A 7,655-nucleotide genomic window follows, 5' to 3' on the forward strand; every position below is an offset into this window, starting at 1 on the left:
AACTCATCCTCTCTCCCCTCCCTCCAAGCCTGCAGGCTCTCATCTCTCCTCCCTGCCTCCCTCCAGCTTTGTGCCCCTCTGGGGGCCCATCTGGTGCCCCAGCAGTTCCTTGTTCCCTCCCAGGGATCAGGTTCCCTCTTGGTCTGTTTGAATGGATTTTGCAAGGGAAATCCTGGCCCTTTCCCAAAGACCCTACACTTGTCACCTGCAGCCGTCCCTGGTCCTGCACCCAAGTCCTTCTCCCTCTTGTCTGCCTTGAAAGATAATCCCCTCCCTCTCCCTCAGCCTGGGGAAAGACAAGAGACAGGCTCCTCTCTTGTCATGGGATTGGGGATGCCGCAAGGAAGGCAGAGATTTCAGTACTCCTTACTCTGATCCTGTCGATCTTGGGCTCTGAAGGTTGAGGCTCTAATCCACAGAATAGAGCCTCACCCATCTTTGGCCAGTGATGGCCATGCCTGGACACCATTCTTGAGACCCCCCCATTGTAGCTTCAGTAGGGCCTGTATTCTCCTGCCCATATTCTACCTAGCAGCCCTCAGAATGCAAGAAATCCATGCAGCAAGGGGAGCCAGGAAAACCTTCATCAAAGGGGACTTTGTTTTTTCTTTTAAAAATACACTTAGGTTTCTTAAAATGTGAAATGACAAAGAAAAATGTTGCATAAATCATGTTGGAGTGACTATGGAGAAAAATCAGGGAGGCCACACGAATAGCCATTTTGGGAAATGGGGCTCCTGGGCTGAGCTGAGTAGCAGGCACCCCACACTGCCCATCTCACATCGCCCCCCCACCCCCCGCAGGGCAGAAGGTAGAAGGACAAGGGTGCCCCCTGGTGGGCACACTGGAAAGCACGTACCTCCAGGCAAGAAGGACTCTCAAGAGGTCACTGGCGGGTCTATATCCTGTGTGATCCACAGAGACAAGTTCGCTGGAGAGTTTGGCATGTGTGAGCTTTGGCGGCCAAGAACTTGTATTCAGCGTAATGCCTCCCAAGGAGATCCTGGGGCCTAGAACCCAAGAGGCAGGTCTGGAATTCTCAGGCTCACTTGGCGGTTTTGTGTGGGGACCCCATGCTGTGGTTTCCCAACCTGTTCATCAGAGATCAGTAGTGGAAACTGAACTTTGATCTTCACCTGATAGCCAAACAGGAGAGTCAGATTGGCCTGGTTTCTTTCCTGATACCATAACTTACCTGATAAAGCAGTGGGCTTTGGGAGCCTGGAGGCCGAGGGCACCTCTCAGGCCGATGGCTAGCTCCTTTCAGAATGAAGATGCCTTGGTTGTTGAATCCTCAGGGGTTCGCTTCCCACACTGTCATAGGGAGTCACGCTCACTGCTCCATGAATCCAGCCACTGACCAGCTGTTTTATCTTGTGATACTTAACCTTCCTGTGCCTCCTCTTTCTCACCTATAAAGTGGGGATCATAATACCTCAAATGGCTGTTGTAAGTCTTCAACAATATAATGTATGGAAAGTACTTAACATGGTGCCTGCCCCTGAGCTTAGTAGTATCATTATTGTTATTTATCACCATTATTTATTAGCGGACACTGGCAAGGGAAATACAGTTCTCATTACTTCGTCCTCAGTATATATGCTGTTCTTTCCACAAGTGTCTTCACTTGTGGAGTGCATTTTGGAGTGATTTTTTCTATCTTTTTCTCAGCAGTTTGTGTGGATTGGGGACTGATGGATCTTCCCAGGGCAGGCAGAGTTAGGGGTGCTCCTGGTTGTGGACCTGAAGCAGGCTGTCCCCTGTTGAAGCAGGCAGACTGAACTCATGAAGTCATGAGCGTGAGGACTCAAATCATGGACGAGGGTCAACCTCCTGAGGCAGGTGGGAGAGTGAGGACCAGGAGCTGTCCACCCGTCCAGCTGTTTGTCCAGCAGTGGCTCCAGATCTAACCACCCTCTGCACCTTGAGGGCTGGGTGTGGAGAAGGCAGCTGAGAGGCAGGTGCTGGGGTTCTGGTCCCTTGGGGAGGATAAGAAAGACTGTAAAGAGTTTTCTGCAAAAGCACAGGGGGAAGACATTGCCTGTCCTCCTATGCCAAGCCCTTCTAGAATCATAGAAGGAACCGTCTGGGACTTAAATAACTCCCATGTGTGTTTCCCTTTGTTTTTGTTTTTGTTTTTGTTTTGTTTTTTTGTTGTCTTTTTTGTTTTTTTTTTAGAGAGGGAGGGGGCAGAAGGAGAGGGAGAGCATCTTTTTTTTCTTATAAATTCATAAATTCATAAAAATTTTATAAATTTTTAAATTTATTTGAGAGAGAGCATATGTGGGGGTGGAGGGAGGGCAAGGGGGGAGGCAAAGGAAGAGGGGAAGAATCCCAAGCCAACACTGCGCTGAGCCGGTCATGGGGCTCAAGCCCACAACCCACGAAATCATGACCTGAGCCAAAATCAAGGGTCCACCGCTTAACTGACTGAGCCACCCAGGTGCCTCCCCTATGTGTTTCCCTTTTAAGTGCCATCAAACTTACCTGAAGGAGTGAGCTCTGGGCCCACCCTCAAAACCCAGAGTTTAGTCTCAGCCAGAGCAAAAGTTTGCCGTGAGATCTTGGCAAGTTACCTGAGCTCCCTGATCTATTAAGCTTTCGATTCGTTCTCAGATTCCTTCCAACTCTAAAAATCGTTCTCTTTCTAATCAGAAGAGCCAACCTTGTCACTCTTCTCCCCCGCCTTTCCTCTGACAGGTGATAAACCTAGAGATGGGAGCTGCAGATGGCAGGAAAGTTTGACTCCTACCCCAGCAAGATGTTCTTGGACCCAGTTTTCATATTCTCTGCCTCTGTTTATCTCTCTGTGAGATGGATCAGTCTTTATGAGCGCAATGGGAGGAAGTTAGATGCTGTCCTTCTCCCGGTGGGCTGGGTGTGTGACGCATAAGCGATGCCCTCAGAGCCGACCTTGTCAGCTGACTTTGTCCTTCCTCCTGGGCTGGACCACCTTTTCTATCAGGGCCTGGGTCAAGGTACAGTGAACAAGCCCCTCACCTTTTTGGATAGCAGGAAGCCAGTGAGGACGGGAAATGTGTTGGGAGATACGCTCGGGATCCCAAAACTTCCTAACCTGCTGGATGGAGAGCAGCCTGAACCTCATAAGGTAAAAGGAACAGGGCTCAATGGAGAGATCCGGGCTGGGCTCCAAGGCACCAACTGTACAAGGACAGGGTGGGAAAGTGGCAGCTTAGCAGAGGCATGTGTGAATAAAACTGAGGTTTTTTGCTGACAGCCAGCTCCGTATGAGTCAAATGAAAAGGCTGCTAGCTAAGCGGACAGCCTCTCGGGCTGCTGAATTAAAGGACTGAGCCCAGTGATTCTCCATCTTGGTATCTAACAGAATGGCCTGGGAAGCTCTGAATACTGTGAGACTGGCTGCATCCAGACCCTCTGAACCAGGACCTGGAATGAGTGGCTGGGGAGAGGGAAGCAAGGCAAGGAGTTTGGATTTCTAAAGTGCTTGACCCTTGGCTCCCGCGAGCCGCTAGGGCTCGAGAACCGAGAAAGACTCAGCCCCTTCTCATTCTTGGCATGCGTGTCAGACCACAACCGAGATACGCGGGGGACCTCAGTTTAGGATGCTTTATCCTGAGGAAACACACAAGCTGGAGAACATTTGGTGAAGGGCAGCGAGGATGTAGGAAGCCCACACATGCTGTGAGGACTTAGAGAAAACCACAGCATGGAAGACAGCGGTGGTCCACGAGACCCACCTTCAGATGCTTAGACTTGTCCTCTGGGGTCCTAAAGGTTAGAATCTTAGGTGACAGTCTTAGGTCAGGCTTCTCATGAAACATTATGAGACAGAGATTTGCTTGCGGGAAGTTTATTGGGAGGTGTTCTCGGAAGCAACACAACACCCTTGAGGGAGGGAAGGAATCAGGATGGGGGCGGTAGGAATCAATCAAGGACACAGTCACCACAAAGGACACCTCCACGAGGAGCTTTAGGGTTGAGATGACCATTCAGAGGCAAGTTGAGATGGCCCTAACTGAAGCAAGAGGACTGGTCCTTTGAACCCCTACACTGGCCAGATTATCCCTAGGAAGGGCTCCTGAAGTCAGGCAAATCCTCTCCCTTAGGCGGCTTAAGGAATTCCCGGGAGAGAGACTCATCTCTCAGCCGTCAGGCCAGCACTTCTGGCAACATGGGGATAAGCTTCTTTGTCCCAAAGGCGGGATTTGGGTAGTAACCACAGCGATCATGGCAGGACCCTTCTTTGTCCCAAAGGCGGGATTTGGGTAATAACCACAGCGATCATGGCAGGACCCTTCTTTGTCCCAAAGGCGGGATTTGGGTAGTAACCACGGCGATCATGGCAGGACCTACTGTGAGCAATTCAGACCTACTTGCTTCTGTGCTAAGCTCCTTCTACCTGGAATCACTCCTCCGGGATTCTGGTGATTGCTTTCCCTGGGAAACTTACGAGAAGGTGAGTGGAATGAACTATGGCCCCCAGTACTGCAGCTTATCTTGGTGACATAACTGATATTCAGCGCCCCCCACTCCCCAACCATTACCTATTCTAGATTCTCTTTGCCGTCAACTTGTGTGTCTATGGGTCTAGTTGTCTTACCTGGTAAAATGACTCAGATCCTCATTCAAGGGATATGAGCCTCTAATCACCATGTCCTCCTCAAACCAGGCTGCTGCATTTCCCTGCTACTGTCAAAATTGGGCAGGTCATCCTAGCAGATGACCAGGGTGCCGAACCTATTTTCCGGACCCCATTGTAGCAGCAAATCTATCTCTTCCAAAGGATCAGAGTCAAGTACCTCTACGAGAATGTGACTCTTTTTTTTTTCTTTTTTTTTTTTTAACTACCGGTCTTTTGGCACAAGGAGTTTGAAGGACAGAAAGCAGCCACACTAAAAGTTTATGGAATTCTTGTTCTGTCCCTTGGTGGAAGTGTTCTACATCTGGGAACCAGATTCTCTAAACCTAGAGAGCCTGGAACTGTAGGAATAGGAACCACAAACTTCCCCAAAAGAGTCACTGGGAGTGATGTTAAGTGGGGTTATTCCTCCTTCCACCCCTGGTTTCGTAGACCTCTCGCTCATACTCACTGGGCAATATTACAGTTATTGAATAGGGTACACATCCTGGAACAGGGTATCCCATCATCTCTAAAATGGCCCTTCAGCTGCACCTTTGAAAGGCTGTTCTTTTACTCTGCCAGCTCAAGTGGGCGGCAAAGTACATGAGGGTCCCAGAAGATTCCACGATCTTTTGCCCACTCTTGCTCTGTTACTATGTTATGTGAGATTCCATGTCAGTAAATGGAATTCTCTTTAAGCCCTCAGGGAGTGGTGCTGGTTGAGGCCTTTGGCAAGAAAGAGAAATCCATATCCGGAACATGTGCTGATTCAAGTCAAGATTAATCACCAGCTTTCCAGAGAAGAGCAGGTCCAATGTAGTCAACTTGTTACCAAGTAGCTGGTTGACCATCAGTTGCTGGCAGGTTGAACATCTGGCAGCCACAATTGGCAGATCAGCCTTGGTGAGTGGGAGCCCATTCTGTTGGACCCACCCTTACCACCATATACAGGATGCCTGTGTGTGGCCTCCTCTGGGCTAACATGGCCACTTTATTCATGTGCCCATTGTGCCAACGTGAATGGTTGGTGACAGAGGCTGGCAAACATCAGCTAGCCAAGTCCTTCTATTTACTTGGTTATTTAATGTCTCCTCTGGCAGAGGCTCTCAGATGGACATTAACATGCAATATATAGATCTTCACGCTTTGTGCTCGCTCATATATCCACATGCCTTTCCCTGAGTCCTTCGTGTTCCCATTTCCCCAATATTGCTTTTTCTAAGCCTCTAACCAACATTTGTATAGCTTATGAGCCTATACATATGTTTACCCAGGGCCACTCTTCCGGGGAACCCTGATGATGATTCAGATCCCCAGATATCAATATAATTCAAACACTGCATGACCTTAAAATGTTTGACTATGGGCGTCTGGGTGGCTCAGTTAAGCGTCTGCCTCTGGCTCAGGTCATGATCCCAGAGTCCCAGGATGAAGTCTCGTACTGGGCTCTCTGCTCCGTGGGGAGTCAGCTTCTCCATCTAACCCTTCCCCCTCTCATGCGCTCTCTCAAATAAATAAAAATCTTTGATTTAAAAAATGGCATTTCACTTTCCCTAGTGTATAGTTACCCAAGTAAATGGCCATGGGTCCCTTTGGGGAAGGACTAGTGAAATCATTGCTGTATGGCCATGGTATTAAAAAGCCTTCTTTGGGGTGCCTGGGTGGCTCAGTGGGTTAAAGCCTCTGCCTTCGGCTCAGGTCATGATCCCGGGGTCCTGGGATCAAGCCCCACATCGGGCTCTCTGCTCAGCAGGGAGCCTGCTTCCCTCTTTAAAAAAAAAATAGGTTCTAGATCTGAAAATTGAATCAGGTCTGGAAACCGGACAAGGTGTTGTGACTTTATACCAGAACAACGTCCATCAGTCTCCTGGCCTTTCATCCTTGATTTCTTTTCATTGTGCAGCTCAGCAATTTTGTGTGTGGTCTGCAGATTCTTGGAGGTCCTGCAGATTCCTGGAGGCCATTTCACAAGGTCAAAATTATACTAGAATGTCATTTGCCTTTTTCACTGCCTAGACATTTGCACTCACAGTGCAAAAGCAATGGTGGATAGATCTTCTGGAACCTTAACAAAGCAAGGCTGTGACACCAAGCTGTTTTGGTTGTTCATTGTGAAGACAGAAGAAAGAAAGGAAACAAAGAGGGAATGGGGGAGGGGCGTGGAGAAAGGGAAGGAAAAAAGAAAGAAGAGTCAGTTTCACTTAAAACTGTCCTTAATGAAGCAATGAAAATTGCTAAAATTTATTAAATCATGACCCTTAAATACATGTCTTTTAAATATTCTCTGGGTGTCCACCGGTCTCCGTAGAGTGTGCAGCTCTTGATCTCGGGGTTGTGAGTTCGAGTCCCGCATTAGATGTAGAGATTACTTAAAAATTAAAAAAAAATCTGTTAGGGGTGCCTGGGTGGCTCAGTCAGTTAAGTGTCCAGCTCTTGACTTCAGCTCATGTCTTGATCTCAGGGTCGCGAGTTCAAGCCTCACCTTGGGCTCCACGCTGGGTGTGGAACCTACTTACAAACAAACAAAAATATTATTGAAAAAAATAAAAATAAATATTCTCTGTTATTAAATGGGAAGTACTGTACTCCATGCAGAAGTATCATCGGCCTCTCTTATGCACCACTGAGTTACGAGCTGTACAATTTTTTTTTCATGGAAGACCATTTTTGCTTGAAATAACTTGACAGATAAACTGTGGTTGTAAGACTTGGTTATTTGGCAGATTTTTTTTTCTAATTCAAACCAACTAAGCCTGTCCCTTTGAGGAAAACAACAGAGAATATTTGTGACTCATTTTAAAATTTGAACTTTTCAGTGAAAATTAGAATTTTAGAAAACTTCTATGCACTACCATGAGTTTGACAGAATCCAATAAATTTTTCTGACATTAACAAATACAACTTTTAATATTGTATAATGGATTGTATCAATATTTGACAGATCAATATAATCCAATGAGCCAGTGTTTTCCAAATGACCAAAGAAGGACGTTATAAAACTATGCATGGGTAGAAGAGCCATTCATAGTGCAGGTAGATTAATACACTTTAA

The sequence above is a fragment of the Lutra lutra genome, chromosome 7 (assembly GCF_902655055.1).
Source record: "Lutra lutra chromosome 7, mLutLut1.2, whole genome shotgun sequence".
NCBI classification, from domain to species: domain Eukaryota; kingdom Metazoa; phylum Chordata; class Mammalia; order Carnivora; family Mustelidae; genus Lutra; species Lutra lutra.